We start from the raw sequence: 23,568 nt of genomic DNA on the forward strand, positions 1-23,568 counted from the left end.
GCATGAGTTGGGCTACGATTGCCTTTCATTAGATTTGACCAACATTAAGAATATACCTAGAATCCAGGGCTGTCCATGGGTAACAATGAGACACTTTGATTTTTCTTCATGAAACTTTTCAAAATCTAGGGAAATCCTTCAAAACATGAATTGGAAGTGATTTTTGGCATATTTATTGAGTTTTAGCTTCATTTAGCCAAAAATATAAAGTTATTTGGTATAAATAAATGACCTTGGTGTAGGGGTAAGCGTGGTTGCCTCTCTCCCAGTCGGCCTGGGTTTGATCCCAGAAGGTCCCGGTGGCAAATTTTGAGACGAGATTTGTCTGATCACGCCTTTCGTCGGACAGGGAAGTAAATGTTGGTCCCGGTCTAACCTAGAGGTTAGGTCGTTAGCTCAATCCAGGTGTGGGAGTCGTCTCCCTGGGTCCTTCCTCGGTGGAGTCGCTTGTAGGCAGTTGGAATCACAATCCAAAGGTCGTCAGTTCGAATCCCGGGGTGGATGGAAGCTAAGGTGTAAAGAGAGGTTTGCAATTGCCTCAACAATCAAGCCTTCGGACACCTAGTTTCGAGTAGGAATCTCGTAATCGAGAACGCCAAGGCAATGCTGTAGAGCGAATAATTTGATTTTTTTTTGAAATGAATTTTACTAAATTTAAATACGTTTTAGTATAACTTTTGTTAATTAAAGTTTCAAGTTGGCAAAATTGCTTTAAAATGATCAAGGCAAGTAACCTGCAATGGAACAATACAAAATATAATGTTTTACTAGCAAAGTATTGATTTTCGTAGAGGGTCTCATTGTTCCCCAGCTGTCTCATTGTTCCTGCCTAGTGCGTCTACAATGAGACAGTTGAAAAGCTCTGGCTGTAGAGGTCGGATCGATCTCATATTTTGGTCAATGTTAGAACACGTTAAAAGAAAGAAAATGCATCAAAAAGCTCATTAAAAAATGCTGATGAAAAAAATACAAAAATCGTTGAAAGTTAAAAACCAAAAGTGTCTCATTGATGACTACCCTACCCTACTCAAATTTTCATAATTTGCATTACTGGTTTTTAACGAAGCGAAATTTTTACTTTATTAGAGTTTTTTTGGAAAATACTTAAATTTTAACAAATTACCGCAATTTTCTAAAATACCAAAAATTTTCAAAATTTGTAATATAAGTATTTGCACATTAATGGAAGTTTTTTTTCGAAAATTCTTTATTTTTTTCTAAAATGCTCAAATTTTAAAAATTTTCAGTATGGTACTTTGTGAAAATTTTAGTATTTTCATAAAAAAAGCTATAATAATGTGAAAAAGCAAACAGAATTTCGCTTCTTTGATACCCATATTGCATATTTTGAAAATTTGAGTATTTTCGAAAAAATACGGTAATTTGTGAAAAAATAGCTTCTAAAAAAAACTTAAATAAATCGAAAAAACATACAAAATTTCTATTTGTTATTTTTTCAAATTTGTGATTTTTTTAAAAACTAAGGAAATTTGTGAAAATTTTTGTATTTAAAAAAACTCTTATCAAGTAAAAAAAAGCATAGACAATATTGCATGTTTAAAAAATTTGAGTATTTTCGAAAAAATACGGTAATTTGTGAATATTCTAGTACTTTCCCAAAAAAATACCTAATAAATTGAAAAAGCATAAATAATTTCAATTCGTTTGATACTCATATTGCAAATTATGAAAATTTGAGTATTTTCGAAAAAATACGGTATTTTGTGAAGATTTAATTTACAACAATTCTTTAATAAAGTGAAAAAAAACAAGTACAAAGCGGACAGCGTAACCATTTGGCTAAGCCTGCTGCCTGATTCTCCACCCTAGTTCTCCTTACAAACTTTCGGCCCTGTCTAAATATTTTTGAAAAAATCAAAGTGCACGTGGTTTTGGGGACCTCAAAGTTTAAGCTCCCTCGAGTTGGTCTGTGCAGTCAATTTTATCAATTTTTGTAGGTCAGTGTTACCGTTATCGTCAGACGATTATTTTATCGACAATAATTTCATACAAATAAGTAAGCCCGGGTCTAACCTAGAGGTTCGGTCGTTACACACCAAAAAATTTGGAATATTACATTTACCGGAATCGCTAATGTGATGTAATATTTGTTCATGCAATTGAGAATTCGATGTAAATTTATGTTTGTTTTGCTGTAATAAGGCCAAATTTGCATTGTCTTGGCTTCATAAATCATTACATTTTGCCAAATCTAATAATGCGTAAATTTTAACCCAATATTACATTAAATTTGATGCACATAACTGGAGCGTGTTTTAAGATGTAATCTTACATCAGATTAAACAGAATATCACGCTCTTTTTTCGTCCCATGCTTGCCGAATGTGTTGTGCAAAAAAGTGACAGCCATATTGAAAATCATAGAAGTTGCTGTGACTGGAGATTTACCCCTCAATTATTGACGATATTTCGACGGAACTTGCGCTAAATGACCAACGAAAACATTTGAAAGCAGTTAGCAATGGTAAATATACTATATTTCTGTAGGAATCAAATCGATTAATCTCAAATTCACTCTGCTTCTCATTACAGATGATGCAATGTTTACTTTCTTACGGACCTGTTCCAGAAAGATGGTTGACCAGGAACCCAGTTCTGGGCGCCGTGGATTTGCAGTTTTTAAAGCGGGCCAATGTTTCGGTCGCAAGAATCAGCATCCCGGAAAAGTGGAAGTTTAAATGGTGAAAGTAACGGTATGGCGAAGTTGATAAGTTTGAAGCAGATTCCCTTGAACCGCGGATTTCTTTCAACAGGGCGACCAACAACATCTAGTGAATGAACGCAATAATATTGCAAAGTGATTTTAAACAAAAAAAAAAACAGAAAGAATTGTTGTGGCTGTGAATAAACAAAATGTATATTTAATAATAATAATGTCAAAATAAACATCAGTTACGGTCGTGCTTTAAATGTGTTTGTTTGTCTGATCAGAATCGAACAATTCCAATAAGAATATCGCCCACCAAAAACACGTTAAGTGTAATTTTACACGACCTCGATTGGTGGTTCGGATCGTGTAATTTTAAATTTGACGTAATTTTACATCTTATTTGATGCTCCAGTTATGTGCATCTAATTTGACGGAAAATTACACGATTTTTTCTTAGTGTGTAGAATCCAAAGGTCGCGAGTTTGAATCCCGGGGTGGATGGGAGCTTAGGTGTAAAACGAGTTTTGCACTTACCTCAACAATCAAGCCTTCGGACACCTAGTTTCGAGTAGGAATTTCGCAATCGAGAACGCCAAGGCATTATTGTAAAGCGAACAATTTGATAAATATTAATGTCATAACAACTTTAAAGTGTATGTAGACAAATATGTTGCACAGCTGTTTATTTAGATAGTTTGCAGACTGAAAATGGTTGGAGAAAATATCAAATACCTAAACAAAAAAATTCGATCAAATAATTGTCTCCATATAATCCAAAAATATACCACTATCTTCATAATCCATATCCAATCCATAAACCAACTCACTTCTCAAAACCCAAATCCTAACGGCCACTTTCGAACGATGACAGTCAACCGGTCAATTCGGTCGTTGTCCACGCCAAAGCAAAGTCGAACGCCCGAGCAAAAGGCGTCACCTCTCTGCCACCACCAAACACTGTCCATTTCGGTCATCGAACATTGACGACCATCTGTCAAAGAGAGGTAATTATTTCCAATTTTAAATAATTATCTCAAGCTTCATTTAATTCGTTCGGTACCAATTTGAGTTTTTTCCTTCGTTCCCTTTTTTCCTCAATCCAAAAAGACATTCAGAAAAAAGTAAAAAAGAGTCGTACGAGAACAGAGAAAAAGATCGAGAAAACGAAAACTGTAATGCAATATCAGCAGCCGAGAGGGCTGCAGGAACCTTTATGGCCTCAATTTAATCACCTCTCCCGGACGACGGAGGTGATTGGACCAGCCTTCGAGGGAAAGGAAGGAACCGAAAAAGACGTTACTGGGATGGCTTTTTGGGATGAAGTGGGGGAAAAGAAGGGCAATTACAAATTAAACACCTGAGCTTTTCTCCGACTGAGCTCTCTGGGGGCTGACGGATTGAAGAGATGCAAAAAGACGACGTTGGACTGTAAAAAAAGAAGGTGTGAGGAAGAAGTTCAGGGTTTTACGACTTGCCAATGGGGGTCATCTTAATCAGACGTGTAAAGCTTGCAAGTTGGGTTAGTGCAACAAGATGTACAGACAAATTTTATGCAACTGGTTCACCAATTCAGATTTGAAGAGTATTTTCAATCGTGACTCTTCTGAGTCCAGTTAGTCAGGCTTTTCTGTTACCATCTTTTTATATTATCCTCTAAAAAATATTTTAAATTTGTTACCTCTTTAAGAAATGTAAAAAAATGAAATTCCCGATTCAGACTCGAAAGAAATAATCTTTAAATCTTATGCACTTTAAAAACAATTCTTAAACAGAATGCCAATTACCATGTTTGCTTTTCGTCCACCAGGATATCCTCCGGACATCCGTCCAAGTTCCAAAAAAACCCCTGTTTAACCAAGTAACGTGTCACTTTTGTCAACAGTTTACCCCAGGTTCCCACCACCAACCAAACCCGGAACGTGTGCGTCCTGTTGACCCCGGGCAATCCCGTCAACGACCTTTTTGTGTTTGCCAATCATCGGCAATTTTTTATCAATCACCAAAAACGATTTTTCCTCCCTACCAGTCGTTGATGTCGTTGATGGGAAATCTCCCTACGCTCCGTTGTTCATAAATTACTCATCACGCGGGGTGATGTGTGAATTGATTTGTGTTGCAAAAAAAAAAGAAAAAAAAATCATAAAAAGCGGGAAAACTCACCAGAAAACAACAAAATCATGAGCATAATTTATTACATGCATGATGCACACACACACTTCCAATAGTGACAATAGGAAGGCTTCTTGTTAGCGTTCGTCAAATCAAATCAAACTCGAATAATATGGTTTAGTCACTGTCTGAGGGGAGGAAGAAGAGTGGAATGATGGGAAAATGACTAAAAAAGTGTTTTTTTTCTGCCTTTTTTACTACTGATGGATGGACAACAATTGACGTGGACACATGTGGCGGTTGACGGACGGACGGACGGCGGCCAAACGTCGGAAGTGTCGTAATTGTTGTCTGTCTCGGAGCTGCCTTTTGGGACGCCCGCTGGTTATGATGATTCGATTAACCGATGTCGGGAGCGTTTATTAGAGTGATTGATTTCTTGGGGGTGAAATTGTGTTGATGGGGTTGTGAAATTTTGAGAACTTTTTTAAGAAGATTTGATGTTAAGACAAGCTTATAAACTTCAAACGCGATTTTTATTTAAAATTTGCATCGGAATGAATTTTAACAATAAAATTGTTTTTTTTTTGTGGTAAATATTATCAAGTTTTTTGATACGATTTGTGATTTTGAAATTTAACTCTTTAATTAAAAATTTGAAAATATATGATTGAAACGAACAGAAAACCTTCTTAAAGCATTATTTTTTTTGCATTAAAATTGATAAAATTAACTGCACATAAGGGTGACAAGAAAGATGGAAATCTTTTGAAAAGTATAGGTTTCGATTTTCTAGATTTCTATTGGTATTGATACTAGAGAAAGGTACTCTTACGCATTTCCCTTGTTATTTACCCATGCTCGGGTAGTATGAAATCATATTGAACCTTGTAGAGAATTGTTAAAGGTACTAAAAGAAGTAATTGTCAATAAAGTTTTATAAGTTTTAATAGTTAGTTAACTACAATAAGGTTGGTAAAAATTTTATTTAAAGTTTTTGTCTCCCCCCTTCAATAATGTTGGCCCGAAAAATCAGGGGGCAAAAAAATATATTTTCAAAAAACTTCAAAATTGCAATGGGAATTTGAGTGCAATCAGCTGAAATTAGTTTAAAATGCAAAAATCTTAAAAATCTTTTGAATTTTTGGAAATTCGAGCCAAATATTTCATTAGGGCACAAAACCAAACACCGCGATTCGAGAAAATCGCTTGCAAAAAGTGGACAACTTGTTTCAATTCCTATTTGAAAAAGAAGCTTGACTGATGGTATTTTTACTGATGATACGATAAAACACATAATTATCCTCAACTCTGCTTAAATGCTTCTTAACTTTTGTTGATTTTCGCAATGGAACTCATAATTAAAAAAAAAATCGTTAATAGTCCCTTTTAACTTTCCAACTGTTGATCATAATGGGCCCTTTCTCTATGCAATTTCGAAGAGAGCTGAAAGGGCACTAATGCGCTGTCACCGGATTGTTGTTTTGAATGATGATTACGGACCCTTTTGTTTAGTTGATAATTGGTGAAGTTTTGTGATTGATAAGATATGTGAAACACAAAAATTCTTCAAAAGTGTACTGAACAGCAGCCGCCGGACCTTAATAAATATTGTTTTTTGACGAAGTTTTTCTGCGCAAAAATCCTTGGTGAATAGTAAACCAAACTTTTTTTTTAAGTGAACTAGTGTTAAGAATGTATGAAAAGTTCACTTTATAACATGAAAAGTTTCTCAAGTACGAGGAAGTAACGAAAAATAAAAGGGCACATTTGAAAAAAAAATGGTTGCAGTGAACATGGTTATGTGCCCTTTTGTGTTTTTGATTTTTTCAACAGGAAATTGTTTGTTATCAATCTGATTCTAGGAGGGCATGTGGGGAGTGTGCTAATGAATGGAATAGTGGAATAATCCCGAATGTTTACGTTTTGGTTTTGTGCCCTAATGAAATGTTTGGCTCGAATTTTCGATGTTTTTTATCCCATAAATTTTTCGAAAACTAATGAATGCAAATTAACTGTATACAAGTGTAAAATGCATTTTAAAACACTTTTTCCATTCAAATGTTGAAGTTATGGCTTGTTATTTCAATATTTATATTTTTTTTAATTCAATACTCTCAAAGTGTCATGATTATCTAAATGAAAACGAGTTCGAATCAGAAAACGAACTGCATTATCGGATTCTTTTTGCACTTTTACACAAAGAACAGCTTAATGACATTAACTTTGAAAAATATTTGCAAAGGCTTGAAAAGATATCTTCAAATTATAGGCATTTTCAGTAGAGGAAATATATACTTTCTTGGCCCATTTCTATAATCGGCTCATCAGAACTTTGATCACGAATTGCAGCTTTCTTTAATTGTTTTTGACTATTTAGAAGTAATAAATAGCTCCAATAAAAGTGAGCAAACAACTTTCTATTGTTGATTTTTTTCATGCTACAAAATTGGCAATATAAGTTTAAATTTTGATTAAAACATCTTTTTGAAATACGATTTGAAAAATTTCCAGCTATTTATTTTCTCTTATTTAGGCCGTTGCAAATATTTTTCAAAGTTTATGTCACCCCCCCACCCCCCCTCAAAGTTGGCCTGAATAATCAGGGGGCAAAAAAAATATTTTTTCGAAAAACTTCAAATTGTTATGAAAATTAAAGTTTAATCAACTGAAAACCAGTTAAAATCCATTTTCCCGCGTTTATTATCATATATAGCATGTTTGAACTCCTTTGAAAACATTTTAAATTTTCTTGAAATACCAATGTACAGTCCTACGAAAAGTGTTTTTTTTTTGCGAAAAAAAAAATCCGTCAATACCTCGATATTTTCAAAACTAATGATTGGAAAGCAACTGCACGCCTGTAAAATGCATTTTAAACAATGCTGTTAATCGTTGAAATCAACGGCGTTTATATCATCGATGTCGATGATCGTTGATTTAAACGTAATCGTAATCGCAGCCATCGTTGATTTAATCGTCAACGTCAACGGAGTCGTTGATTTAAACGGCGTTGATCAACGCGTTGATTATCGATAATCAACGAGTGGATCAACGGCGTTCTTTTATAGTTTTCTAGAGTTTTATGAGGAAAGAACGATTTTTTCATAAATGTATTGATTGGGAAACATTCTCAAATAGATGTGACATGGTTGTTCGGGGATCCGGGTGTACCAAGAGGACCGAAGTGACCGGATTTTAAACCGTAATTTAAGCCCTAGCTAATTGCTGGTCACTTTCATCTCCACTTTGGTTCCCAAGTCCAACCAGGATTTTTCTTATGTAAATGACACCGAGGACGGACTATTGGGAACCGAGATATGGTCGGATTAACACCGGAATTATTGTTCCGGCGGGTTCAGTAAGAGTCTCGCGTGGCTAAATAACGACAGAATTTGTTTTTCTATGATACAATACTGAATTGACCGCATGACCCATGTTCCAGAACCCAGATTGAGATCGGCCAAGATGTCAAACTTCATGACAGACCGGAGTAGCTTCCTGCTAGTATTCAAAGAGTAAACAAAATATTTATGACCTACTGCGATCGGTTTTCGGCACCACACGGAAGATTTATCTCTTGGGGTTCGATCGAAACTCATTGATCACCAACAGTAGGCTACTCCGGTCTGTCATGAAGTTTGACATCTTGGCCGATCTCAATCTGGGTTCTGGAACATGGGTCATGTGGTCAATTCAGTATTGTATCATAGAAAAACAAATTCTGTCGTTATTTAGCCACGCGAGACTCTTACTGAACCCGCCGGAACAATAATTCCGGTGTTAATCCGACCATATCTCGGTTCCCAATAGTCCGTCCTCGGTGTCATTTACATAAGAAAAATCCTGGTTGGACTTGGGAACCAAAGTGGAGATGAAAGTGACCAGCAATTAGCTAGGGCTTAAATTACGGTTTAAAATCCGGTCACTTCGGTCCTCTTGGTACACCCGGATCCCCGAACAACCATGTCACATCTATTTGAGAATGTTTCCCAATCAATACATTTATGAAAAAATCGTTCTTTCCTCATAAAACTCTAGAAAACTATAAAAGAACGCCGTTGATCCACTCGTTGATTATCGATAATCAACGCGTTGATCAACGCCGTTTAAATCAACGACTCCGTTGACGTTGACGATTAAATCAACGATGGCTGCGATTACGATTACGTTTAAATCAACGATCAACGACATCGATGACGTTGATTCATCGATTAACAGCATTGATTTTAAAACACTTTTTTCTTCCAAATGTTGAAACCTAGGCTTGTATTTTAATTTTTATATTTTATTGCCCCACCCCCCTCCCCCCTTCGGCTTTGGTCAGAGCCGAGGGACATAAACCTCAAAAAATATTTGCAATGGCCTTAAATAAATTTTACAACAGTTAATTAAATTGATTAAGCAAAAATATAATTGTGATTTCTTCAAAACAAATATACAAAGAAAAGTTAGTAATGGTCAATTTGACATAATCAATTCAATTAGCACACTTTTAGACCAAAATTTGAGTTAAACACAAAATCAGTATTAAAAATAACAATTTACAATGAAGCTTTTTTTAAAGTGCTATTGAAACAAGTCCAATCAAATAATATTTGAAAAATAAATTGCAATTCTATCAATGTCATCCCGGTTTACGGTATTTTCGATTTTTTTTGGTTTATTTTTTATTTTAACAATATTTCTTGAAAGAAACGCACTAAAAAATAATAATGAAAAAAAAAACAATTTCAATATTTTAAAACAATCATAAGTTTAAAGAAACAAACCAAATACTGTCCATTTTTTAGGAAAGATTCTAGCCAAACACGAGCAATGAAAACTTTCAAGGGTAAATGAACTTTAATAAAAAATACTTCCAAAAGTATACGATTGAGTTTTAGGGTTTGAAACATGAAAAAAAAAACTGGTCAAAAACGGTCAAAATTATCAAACACTCTTTTTTGTTTTGTCGAAAAATCATTCTCCATACAATAAGTTGAGATTTTGTATGGAAAAAAGATATGCAGAAAATTGTAAAAAACTCTTTGAGTTATAAAAAATAATTAAGGATCTAATTAACAAATGTATACAGTAATTTGAAATATGTAATTTGTTGTTTTATTGGTAACCATAGCCTGTTAGTATAAACTGTGCATCAGGTTAAAGATTGTATTAAAATAATTTAATGTTCGAGTAAGGATGAGTCAACTATTTCAACTGATCGCAATCTCATCCAAATAATTCAGACAGTTACATCTTGTCACATCAATATCCCTAGAACAGCTTGGCACCAATTTCCACCAAATCTTCACCAAGAACCAGCCAAGTGCTCATTGTTCCCTCGTCGGTAGTCATACGAGGGCGTTTCCGTACCACCAATATCGTTCAGGAAGAAAATTCCGCCTCCCATCGGGAAAAGAAGCAAATAATTTCTCGTTACACTGCAGCAGCTCTTACATTACGGTTCACTTGAGTCACAGGACTCCACCCGGAAGAGCCAGCATCGATTGCGCTGGATGGATGACGATATGATGATGATGACAACGACTTCGTCGACGATCCAAAACCACTCATCAGAAATGGCACTTTTGGGGATTGTTCCGGAACCGACGAGGAAAAAAAGAGTCTTTCGTTCAAGGACTTAATCCCTACAGGACGACGAGGATGACGAAGAAGAAGAAGCCGGAGGTTTCGTCCAAGGATGAGACAACATAATCGTAAAATTTTATGACGAACATAAGTCTGGCATGGCATATGAATCTGGAATCGTCGAATCTTTCGCCAAGGATCGCCATGTGCGGGAGAGAAAGTACGGCGGTGATGTCCTTAATCCACCCACATGAGCGGATCTTCGTCGTCGTCCTGAAAAGACGAAGAAATTGAATCTAATAGATATTATGCAAGCGGCAAGTATCCGAAACAATAACGATTTTCCCCAGCCAGAGAGAGAGGTTTTCCTCCAGGAAGAGGCGAAAGTCTCGGCGGAAGAGACGCAATTCCGGAAGCGAAACATCACCGGAATGAGACGAAGAATGATTGGAGCTCGTAAAAATGCTCGAGCAAATAATAGTTTTGGTCGTAAAAATTTCGGCAACTTTTTTATGCTTCGAGAGTCAGAATTAATCAGAAAATTTTCTGCGCGTTGGTTCGACTTTTGCAGGAGAGTGGGATGACGTCTGATAATAGTAGTTCAAATTCCTAGAAAGACCGTGATTAACAAGATATTTTTGAAATGGAAGTTTCACTCGGTCTTCAAACTCATAAGACTAGAATCAATAAATATTGTTTTCGTTGACATCCATGGTAAGTAAATTTTAGTCAATTCTGTCACATGTGGTCAGCTATGTCAATAGTTACAATTTTTAAATTCAGAAAATCCTAAATACACCCTTCTTCTGAATATTGATAAACAAAAATCATGTTCTGAAATGAAGGACAAATTTTGCAAAAAAAAAGGCACATCACCACCAACAGCTCGCACCAATAAAACTAAATTTACAACCAGCAATAACAATTCACAATTTCCGTTAGAACACATCAAATCGCTTAGCCGAGCATATGCAAAGCACCTAAAAATGATGCACTCACACTCTGCCCTGCCATAAATTATTCCGACGGTGTGTTCGAACGCCGGATCAGCAATAACAATAAAATCAATTCAAAAATATTTACATCTTCGATTTTTAATATGCGTTTTGCGCACCCTTCCCCGGCACAGGATCTGCAAATGTGACACAGTCAATCAACCTCAAAAACGGCCAACTCCTGCAGCTTTTCAAGGGTGGAAGATTGCGAAAATGTCCCAAAACTGTGGTTGTTGCATAATAAACGTCACCAAATGAATTGAGCGAGCATCCCCCTGCGCTTCTGTCAGTTCAACCTTCCCACCGCCAAAACAATGGTACGTCAAGAGTGCGCGCTGGCGCGCTCCGCACTATCTGTCAAAAGTTAAATATTTATGAGCAATCAAACGTGCGTGTGTCGCTCAATCACAAAGCACTCATCAAAATATTCCACCACGGAAACTCCCGAAAAACGGGCTGTGCACCCCGTCGGGACTGGGACTATTTGGTTGAGGGGTTGCCCCTTTCCGAACCTTCAGACCTGGGACCAGGAAGTTCATTTTTGGCACATTGCGAAACATGCGCGCAGGGGTTCGCTTGAGAGTTTTGACACCCGGTGAAGCTCTGTTTGACCCGTTGTGAGTGGTTTGACTTTCGATGAAACATTTGTCAATTTTAGGACGGAAACAAAAAATGCTCAGAGACTTCAATTGCGGACTAGAAAGAATGATTCAAACCCGAAAAAGCAATGACATTTAAATTCAAACATGATGGAATTGGACAAGCAATGAGGGCCCTGCAACGATTGGAAAAGGAAAATAGTGCCCATCAGCAACGATTGGAACATAAAAGAGTGCCCATCACAACGATTGGAAGGGGAAAGAGTGCCCCAGCAACGATTGGAAAGGGAAAAGAGTGCCCAGCAACGATTGGAAAGGGAAAAGAGTGCCCAGCAACGATTGGAAAGGGAAAAGAGTGCCCCAGCAACGATTGGAAGGGAAAAGAGTGCCATCAGCCACGATTGGAAAGGGAAAAGGGTTCCCAGCATCGATTGGAAAGGGAAAAGAGTGCTCAGCAACGATTGGAAAGAGAAAAGAGTGCCCAGCGTCGATTTGAAAGGGAAAAGGTTGCCCAGCATCGGTTGGAAAGGGAAAAGAGTGCACAGCAACGATTGGAAAGGGAAAAGAGTCCCCAGCATCGATTAAAAAGGGTGCCCAGCATCGATTGGAAAGGGAAAAGAGTGTCCAGCAACGATTAAAGAAGAAAAGACTGCCAAGCAACGATTGGAAGGGAAAAGAGTGCCCATCAGCAACGATTGGAAGCGCCAAAGAGTGCCCATCAGCAACGATTGGAACGGGTAAAGAGTCCCCAGCATCGATTGGAAAGGGAAAAAGAGTGTCCAACAACGATTGGAAGGGAAAAGAGTGCCATCAGCAACGATTGAAAGGGAAAAGAGTACCTATCAGCAACAATTGAAAAAGGAAGAGAGTTCCCAGCAATGATTATAAAGGAAAAAGAGTCCCCAGCATCGATTAAAAAGGGTGCCCAGCATCGATTGGAAAGGGAAAAGAGTGTCCAGCAACGATTAAAGAAGAAAAGACTGCTCAGCAACAATTGGAAGGGAAAAGAGTGCCCATCAGCAACGATTGGAAGGGAAAAGAGTGCCACAGCAACGACTGGATGGGAAAAGAGTGCCCAGCAACGATTGGAAAGGAAAAAGAGTGCCCAGAAACGATTGGAAAGGGGGCATTATTTTCCCTTTCCAATTGTTTCTGGCAACGGTTGGAAGGGAAAAGAGTGCTCATCAGCAACGATTGGAAGGGAAAAGTGTGCCACAGCAACGATTGGAAAGGGAAAAGAGTGCCCAGCAACGAAGGGAAAACTAAATGATCAGAAATGAAGGACAACAATTCGCAATTCACCCCAACCAAGAAGCACAAATTGCAATTCTCGCACGACTTGCGCCAAGCACCAGACATCTCATAAAGTGTGAGCTTCCGATAATAAAATAAAACAGCTCACTTCCTTCCGGAAGCTGCTGCTGCTCCAGGCTGCTTCAGATGGCTAAGCAAAGATGCTGGGCGCGCGATATGCAGATTTTCCTGTTTCACTCCGATGATAGAAGTTACCCACTGAGTCAGGTTCCACCAGCTGGAAGAAGGTCTCTTTTGTTAGATTTTTCTACTGCTGCAAACCAAAAGAACAAGATCGGATTGATAAAAATGCAAATCAAAATAAATTATATTTATTCGCAGAAATAAATTAATCCAGCTCCCTCCCTGTTTTCATCGCCGATTACAGCAGGAACGGAAATTGCGCAAACAAACAAATCGAGGCGGTTTTTCCTCTCCAGAAACGCAGGAAACAACAACAAAAAAAACTCACAAATGATATTAGATTATGAAATTGCCCAAACAGTCGCGCTATCGTAATCGATCAATGGCAACGGGAGTTTGCCGTGCCATTTCTTTCCTTATTACTTCATCATCTGTCGGTGGAGATAAGACTCTTTTTCTCCAGAAACAAATCATAATTCACTACGAGAGCTATGGAAACCTGGCAGGAACCAAGTCTTATCACAATCAGAGAATTATGCGAGTCAATAAACAACAGTTAGTGGGTCATGTGTTTTTTGAGGGAAGGAAGAAAAAAAAACTGTCCGAAAAAAAAACTCAAATTCTCCAGGGGGAAAACATTCGATACACTGATAATAAATTGCTTTGTGATTCGTAGGGTGACTTCTGGAAAAAAGAGAGAAATTTGTTCTGGACGAACATAATCATCACGGCGCGACTGTTGACATGTGTCATTTTTTTATGTAACGGTGGCAGTTTCTCACTATTAAGATGATTGATTTGACAGCGCGTGATTAAATTATGGTCAGCGAGGACAAGAAAAGTTAATCCACGGAAAGATTAGGAAAGCGATTGATTGCTTGCACAAGGTTTTTGGAAAAGAAAAGGTCTTTGAAAATGAATGCGAAGATTGTATTGTGAATATTTTTTTCATAAAAAGTTAGGTTGATTTTAGAACCAATGGTTTTGTTTATTTTTTTTTTGTGAAAATTGATTTTTATCAATCGCTATTTCGTCGTGATCGCTATCTTGTCGCATGTCAATTTTGGGCCAAATTGAGTTAAAAACGTCATTTTGTGCAGCTATCAATTCCACGCCATTTGACTTTCACAGATCCCCAAAATTTGATTTTAATCCGGAGTCGAAGTTCACGATTTTTTTGTAATTTCTTATGAAAGACACATTATCTATAATTCTGTCAACAAAAGTTCTCATAAAATATCTGGTAATCCAGAGAAATTTTTCAAAACTTTCTGGAACAGGAATACTTTTTTTTAGTAGAGACGGAAAATGTGGAAAAGTTGACACTCAGACATAACAAAAAATAACCACCCCGAACTGTCAGATTTGCGCTTAAACCCCGAGAATTAGGCCACCACATCCCTCTTATCTGTCACCTGATCGTGTGAAATTAAGTCCATTCAAAAACAGTCAAAAACCAACACCAAACTCATAAGAAACCCCACTCGAGTTGACATCATCCCCGTTTCAGAACAGTCCTGAGCCCTTTTCAAAACAAAAGAACAACCAGAACACACTGTGAGTTCGTCCGAAAACTTTCAGCCACTTGAGAAAACATAAATTTTCCAACGCTCGCGCTGTCCTGGCCGGGCCAAAGGGGTTTCGTCACGGCTCGTTCACGTTCATCAACAGCCGCAGAACAAACGAACCAGAAAACGAACCAGAATTGGTTGGGCCTCCACAAATCCTTCTTCTGGGCAGGATTGTAGGTTACACCCTTCTTCGGATGCGTGTGCAATGTGTGCACCACAACAAGTGTTTGTTGCACCCAAAATGTGAAGGTTGACTTCTCTGAAATTTTTGTCAGAATTTCAGACGTTGAACGACAATCGAGATTACATAGATGCAGAAAGCCTTACATGCCAATGATTGTCAAAAACTTTTCGTTTGGGTGTAGCTTCCGAGCCGGAACGATACTTCAATCAGGTGGATCTGCGTTTGATCCTGAGCTGTTTTTTTTTTATTCCTCCGTAAGGGTGAAACCCTCTCCTCCTTTTTTTCAAGTCCTAAATGTTTTTTCTACCTCCCAAATCCGACAAAACGCAGTGAAAAAATAACGCATCCTCGCGTATTATTTTTTGTTATTATCATAATTTTATGAGCCAAAAGAGAGGCGAGGCGATTAGGAACATTCAAATCGGATTGGAAGGCCTCCTCCGAGGCAGGGACGAGTTCGGGACAGGCCCGTAAGCCGCTAATAAAGTACGATGTTTATTGAGGCCTGACATCCGGAAAAATCCGTGCGCACTTGTTCCGCGTCCGCATAATCGTCATCGGGGGTGCAAACTGCTACACACTTTTCCCCGGCAGATCATTACCGGATTAGCGCCATAGAGAGCTTACACCGACGGTAGGGTGATTACGGGGAATCGTTTCGGGGCACAGGTGGCCGATTTGGGCTCGAAATGGCTTGGAGAGACATCTTGGGCCGATGATGATTTCGGCCGGGTGTTTGTTTGTAAACAAATTTGAAGGATTTGGGCGGAATTGGAGGACAGGATCCGGACTTAATGCTTGAAGGTGGAAACTACGGGCAACACGTGGTGTAAAAGAGGGGACATGAGTGGGGGATGTAATTTTCTTAAATAATCTCCATATATCCAGACAGAGTTTTTAAACAAAAAAAAATATCTTCACGCTTTTTCAGAAAAAAAACTCCGAGTCAATATCTGAAGAATATCAAAAAGTGGTCAAAGAAAAATTTGTAGGAAATTTGAAAAAAAAAAAAAACAATGTAAGACAAAAACACGCCACTTCTATGAGATTTTTAAAATTCAAATTCAGTCAAATCAAATGCTACGAGGTAAGGTTACGAATTTTTCCGTTCAATTTTGTGTGGAAATAGCCTCACGAAAAATGCAGGATGGAATGTCTTTCATAAAAAAATACATTATTTTTTCAAAACAACGCTTCGGTTTTTTTTCTTAAAATTTATTCTTCCTAATTCTAAACTTAGAAATATCGTCAAATAAACGTTAAAATTATCAAAACCCGTTAGCGGGAATCGATTCCCAGGCAGTTTTACATAAAAGTCCCCGTATTGATCATTGTTCTATGTTCAATCCTTGTAAAGATACAGTAGTATAATTATTTCAAAAAACATTGCTTTTGGATATTGTTTGTGCTTTTTGGCCATTTCTATAAATTAGACCTGATTTTTTAGTTTCTACAATATTAGAGGTCGTCCAATTTGGCCAAAAGCCCTTTTTTAATTTTTTTAACCCGCTGTATCTTCACAAGGATAGGACCCATGACAATGATTGATCTTGGAGACTCTTATGTATAACTGTAGAATCGATCCCCGATATCGGTTTCTAATAATTTTGACGTTTAGACCATTTTTCAAAATAACTGTTCTAATAATTGATTTTTAATTTTTAGGAGAGACATACCATCTTGAATTTTCGTGATGCTTTTTGCAACATATTAGAACAAAAAATAATTGTAGCCTCACCTACAAATTGAACTTTTAAACTTAAAAAACAAATATCTCATTGAAGAGGCATATTTATTTATTTCCGTGTATTTTTTCAGAAAGCCTTCCTATTTTTTAAATCTCGAATAACGAAACGACCTTTATTTCATTGCCAAACATAAAAATACTACAAACTATTCAGCACTTGTATCGAAAAGCAATACTTTTCCATATTGTACTTACCCATCTTGGTAAACCTCGTCGGATAAATCTGACGCTCTTTCTTTAAAAGTCCGTTGTAAAGCTCTATGTTTTTTATAACAATCGATGCGGGAGAGTCTCCTTTTTAAGGACCTATCATTGATTTGATAAAAGAATGAATTTAAAAAAAAAAATACTACAATTTTTTTCCAAAAAATGTTCATACACCTCAACAATCTACAAAGCTTGAAGGATTTTTGATAAAGTTTTTTTTTATTAATAATTCTGATAACGGGTAAATTTTAAGTGTCATCAATACATTTCAAGTGAGTTTGAACTGCTGTTCTCTTTTTTAAGCATGTTTATATTTAAAATTATTAGCGATTTTGTCAGTTATTAAAACTTTACAAAACTTAAGTATTTTAAGCCTTTTTTTTAATTGTTGTAAAATTTCAAAAGAACACCTTCTGATCATTTTGTGTCAAAAACTGTTAAAAAACAACTGTTAACATATAATTCTCATTGATTGTTTCATGTCCAGATAACAAAACATGATGTGGCTGTGAAATGTTAAATAGATTTATAAATAAAAATGTAACGGATCGGATAGTTTTTCGGATAATAGGTTTCGGCCATAAGTCATGTGATACAAAATTAGAGGTCTTTTGAAAACCTGTAAAATTATTTTGTTTCATTTTTATGTCACCCCACAGTCGTGAGACAAAGCTGGTTTGTATAAGTTACTTCATTTTCTAATAGAATAATTAATGCTGCAAATTATCCGGATATCCAAAGTCCCAGCTCTAGTCAGGGATGACAGGTTGCCAGCTAAATCTGGCATTGCCAGATTTTTTGAGTGGCAATTTGAAACAAATATTTTTTATTTCTTTCAGGCTTTGTTAAATTAATGTATGTTGTTTATTTTGTGAAGCTTTAATGAATAAACAATAAAAACACAGCATTTTGCCACACAATGTTTCTCATTACTTTGAGAAAAATGGCAAGTTCTGCAGCCGCATTCTTGTCAAATTTGAATATTTGATTGTCTTTAAATTGAAAAATACAGTAATTTAATTTAATTTTCAATATGTAATCACCGCCATTTTGGCCGTCATCTTGAATTTAAAAATTCAAAATCATTTTAGAGTAGTTTATTAAGCTTGACCTTCATAATACAACAATGAAAAAAAAAATCGTGATCCGATTATCCGAAGATTTGATTTTCCGAAGTGAAATTTTTCCAATGCCTTCGAATAATCGAGTCTGGACTGTACTTAGTTTAATTTGAACGTAGAAAATCTTTTCGTTTTTTCAAAGACCGTAATATCAAACTGAGTCTTGTTACTCTACTCTAGATAACTAAATAATGATGAGTATAATTTGAAAATCTGATCAAATGTTTTCAAGTTAGGGAATAATCTCATATCCTTGACTTGGATTTTTCATCAATTTTGCATAAAAAAATGTTTTTCTTTTTGGGATTTGCATATTTTTACTTAATTAACAAATTATTTCGCAATAATTTTGGTAGCAAAAAAATTGCGGTAAAATGTTGACCAAAATGTTGAGTTTATTTTTGAATGCAGTTATTTTATCTTATTTTCAATACTTCAGAGGATTTGAATCCTACAATGAAGTCAAAAACAACAAATCGATCAGAGTAATGTATCTCAAAATACTGATTTTCGGTTATTTTAATAAATACTTTTTTGACAGACCATATATTTGTACCACTAAAGAAGAACAAACGATATAAATGATGAGCAAAATTTCAATCAAATTAAAAATACAAAAATCAAATCACATGTTGTTTCGCAAAGGTCTAGGCAATCTTTTTAAGTTATTCACTCTCTCTTTAATATTCAACCATATTCTTTTGTGTACAAAAACATTCAAAGATGCACCTGTACGATCCCCTTTTCCATTTGCCTACATCCTAAAAAGTAATTTTTCTCAATGTCATCCTTTGTGTTCCCATACAAACACACACACACCGCACTCAGTGCGTTCTATTCTTAGCCCTCCCGTCCCTCGCCGAGGTTCGTAAAAAGATCATCGTGCCAATTCTGCTACCATGTGATGTGATGAGATGTGTTTACAGGAGTACAACAAAAAAAAAGGAACGAAGGTACAAACAAAGATCTTTGCAGGGGACCAATTCTTCACCCTTCTTGCTAGAACTGCAGAGCGCTGCAGTTCCTAGGGTAAGATGATCGCACTTTTTGCCTAGCAAAACAAACACACAAAAGATTGTCCGGGGTTCTGGATGTGCTGGGTGTGTGTGCAGATGTGAGGTTAGGGTTTCCTCTTGTTTTCTCGAATTTGTTTTGACGATGAAAGGTACGGGGATTACTGAGTTGCTTAAAGCAACCCTAAGTAAGTAAAGTTGTTTGCTCTTCTAGTTGGATGCATCCAGTGCCCTTCTGGGTTGCTGCTGTTCCTCACCCAATTACGCATTTATCACCATAATGTGCACTGCAGAGTTTTTCATTTTCTCTCTTCAGCCTGCACTCTGAATGCTATTTTTGTGACGTTCCAAGCCAACCCAAGAAAAGAAGGTTTCTGTTACAGTTGATAGATAAGATAAATGATTTAGAGCTCCTTCCCTAATCCCTGGTCCTTTTTTGTTGATTTGTTCAGCACTTCTTCGAGTTCTTGCTGTTGCTCTTGCTCGTGCAGTCCCTTTGCTAATTGATCCTGTTGATGTTGCTGGCTTGTGTTTGCTGCTGTCGTTAATGTTTGGCTTAAGCTCGTACAACCCATGGGTCGTGCCCGGGAGCAGTCCTCGCATTGATGGGTTGATGGACTGCTCTTGGCTTAGCAGTTACAGATGAGATAAGAGACAGGGGCGAAGATGTTGTTGTTGCTGGGTGTCGTTTTCGGTTGGGCTGAGTTGGCTCAACTCGCTTCATAAACACTTGTTTTATGACACTTTAAGGATGGCCCGTTGTTGGGTTAAGGAGTGGTATATCGGTTGAGTGCACACGCTTTTGGTGCGTGGCAACTATTACGACCTAGTTTGATCCATAGATCAGCTTAAAATTAATGTATTTATAATCATAATAATGGTCAAAACCCAAGATATTGTTTCATTACTGTTTGTACGGAACAAAATCTTATAAATTATCAGCCAAAACCGCTAATTGAGCCTGACAACATGCTGAACGCGCGCGTTGATCCCCAGGTTCACACATGTTTTGTTGACGCGCAAAAAGACACACCTCCTTCTTCTTGTTTTTTTCCCACCAATCTCTCCACGCGCCTCAAGCCTGTGACGACTGTGTCCAACAGCTTACGAGCAATTAACGCTCCGTGCCATGGCCCTTCAAAGGAACAAAACGGTCGTCCGCCAGACGAGGCCATGTCCTCCCAACCAACCTGAGGCGTCCCGTAAACGTGCCCCGGAGATATAATTTACCGTAATTTTATGCATATTCTCCAGGGACCCTGACGCTCACGACGAGGCTGTAACGTCTTCTTCGCCTTCTTCTGCCACCGCTGCAGAACTGACTCTGTGAAAAAGAGGTAAAGAGAGTGAGAGTTGCTCGACGTCAACAAAAAAAGCAAACCGTACTGGAAAACGAATAAAAATTATTTACGACCTCGAAAAAAAAGTGGCCCTTGCGTAGCACACGTGGGCTTGTTTCCTTTTTTGGGACCTCGCGAAGCCCGCGTAAAGCTGTCAAAACCTTTCGAGGGCTTAGCTGCAGCAGCAGCAGCCAGCAAGTGTCAGCGCAGCGATAATCTTTAACTGATTTACGATCGCTTGGTTGCTGGGGATGCTGGCAGGGTCAAAGTCGATTTGAGAAGAAGAGCGTCTTCAAGTCTGGGACCTTCTCCCTTAAGTGATGTAGATCAAGCGTGGCAGGTTTCGAGTGGGTCGTAAAAGCTACGCGCCAAAATGGGATCGAGAGATTGATTATGTTGGATGGAACAAGTCTTTGAGTCAGCCTCATGTACTTCAGTTAGAACTAATCCAAAATCAAGATCACTGCGCGGCCACCAGCGAAGAATCATAATTTCGCAGTTAATTCGCAACACTTGCCGGCAGTGCGCAAACGTGCATCTCCTACGTCAGAACTCAGCATAAATATCCCTAATCTCAAAGACGTCATCGCGCGCGCAGATCACCGAAGGTGATCTTAACCTCATTTGAAGTGTCGTACACAGCTGAGCAGCTGCTGCACAGTAAAACTTCAGTAGTTTGAGTGAGACATTTTGGCTGACCAATCCTTTTGACATTCCAAGCCATCGAGTTGTTACTGTAGCCAGCATAAACCTGTACTGTATGCTGGTGCAGAGCAGAGCTGCAACAGAAAACAGGCCTGTACACCTTGAACCAGTAATTTCGCGTGTAATGCAACCGCGAACCGTACCAGGTACGCCAACATGTGTGTCGGTTTGCAATTGAAATGTGACACGCCGGTTTGCCCACACGCCCCGCACAAATCAGTGCGGGGTTTGACGCCTCAAGAAGTGCAGTTTCTTTTAGTGGATTTAGAGATCGTAAGAAGTAACAAATTGAGTAAGATTTGTACAATTGATCTAGAGTAGGAGGAATATTCTGAAAATATTCTGTACAATTTGCTTTCTTGATCATTGTTGATCCGACCTTCGTTTTCTAAGGTAAAGCCTTGCAAAGATTAAAATCACAAAAAAAAATTTAAGTTCCCCGCAATGGACCCTCAATTTTCAATCGATGAAATCCGGAGCTTTTACTGAAAAGGTCCAAGAAACAAAATTTTCATTTCTTGCTTTTTGGGTGTTTTTGAAACCATATTGAGTCAGGTTTTTTTTTTTATCTTAAAAGATATCTTCGAAACCATTGATCAGATTTTTTATATTTTAAAGTGAAACTTTATTAGCCTTTTCAGTTCCTTAAAAAAATATTTTCTTCAGATTTTAGAATCACGACTTACATTTCAAAAGGGCATAAATCATATTATTTAAACTTGTTGAAATGTATGTCATGATTTCAAAAATCTGAAAATGTTTCACAAAAAATCCACTCATTAAAATTTAAATTTGGTCAATGGCTGCCAAGATATCATTGATTGAAAATTGAGGTTCATTTGCGGGGAACTTAAAAAAAAATTTTTTGTGGTAATTTTTATTCTTTGCAAGGCTTTGCCTCAGCAACCAAAGGATGGTTCAACAGTGCCCAGAAAAGCAAATTGTAAATAATTTTCTCAGATTTTTAAATATATTTTCTTCGAAGATGGGCACTATTAACAAAAGACATTGTAGTGCAATATCACACTCTGAAAACTAAACCTGCAAATTTACAAAAACAACAAAGATTTTTTGTGAATTTTTTTGTTCTAAATGAAAATGATTACATGGAAAGTATATTGTAAAGTATAATTTCTCATGAAATGAGGTTCCAAAACTTTTTTATTGTATTTTTTTTTTCGATAAAAAATACGTCAGAATTTTGGTATCGGGTAATTCTCTACCAACTCACACGAAATCGGGAAAAGTTGCCCCGACCCCTCTTCGATTTGCGTGAAACGTTGTCCTAAGGTATAACTTTTGTCCCTGATCACGCATCCAAGGTCCGTTTTTTGATATCTCGTGACGGAGGGGCGATACGACCCCTTTCATTTTTGAACATGCTAAAAAAGAGGTGTTTTGCAGCCTCAAACGGTGATGAGTAGGGTTAGTGAATTTTCACGATTTCGCGGACAGCGTGAAATTCGTGAAATTCCACAATTCCCGCGAAATCCCGTGAAATTCCAGGATTTTCTGAAATCCTTGCCAAACATAAAAAAAAACAAATATTTTATCAACAAAGGTTTTAAAAGTAAATTTGGCAAAACATATTTTTGCTTAAATCATAAATTTTTATTTAAAAAATGAATTTGGCATTTTTAAGAATTTTCAAAATTTTGAGCTTTGGGACCACAGGTTGGATATATACCCGTCAAGGATTTTTTTAGAATACTTCATTGATATTTTGTTTTATTTTTTCAGTGTAGTATGTTACTTGAAAAGTATAGAAAGCATTTAAGTATAATTTTTGCTTCAAATAAGTAAATCCTGAAATTTAGTTTTTAGTATCTTTTAAATGTTTTGTAAAAATAAAAGTACAACCAATTGAAAAAAAATATCGTTTGGATGCAATTATCATCTCTTTTACCACGATTTAGATAGTTCAAAATTATTTTGAATATCAGTGTAAATTTCATGTACAGTTCAGCAAAGAGTTTTTAATTCACCGTTCATTCGAACTCTGTTTGTTCAAGATTAACTAACTTTGGCTTTATAATATTATTTCAAAAGCCATTTTCTGAAAATCTGTAAATTTTTACTTAAGCCCGTAAAATTTCCACGAATCTTAATGGTTCCATGAAACTGGAAATTTTCAGCTTGAAAAAGTACTTAGCTTAATTTCTTGATATAGAATTAAATGTAAAAAATCTTTCCGGTTGTTTAACAAAAGATTGTATAGGGTATTACAGCATTTTTCACGTTCCGTGAAATTTCTGCGAAATTTTGTGTTTTTGAATTGTGGTCCCCGTGAAAATTG

The sequence above is a fragment of the Culex pipiens genome, chromosome 1, assembly GCF_016801865.2.
Source record: "Culex pipiens pallens isolate TS chromosome 1, TS_CPP_V2, whole genome shotgun sequence".
Classification (NCBI taxonomy): Eukaryota; Metazoa; Arthropoda; class Insecta; order Diptera; family Culicidae; genus Culex; species Culex pipiens.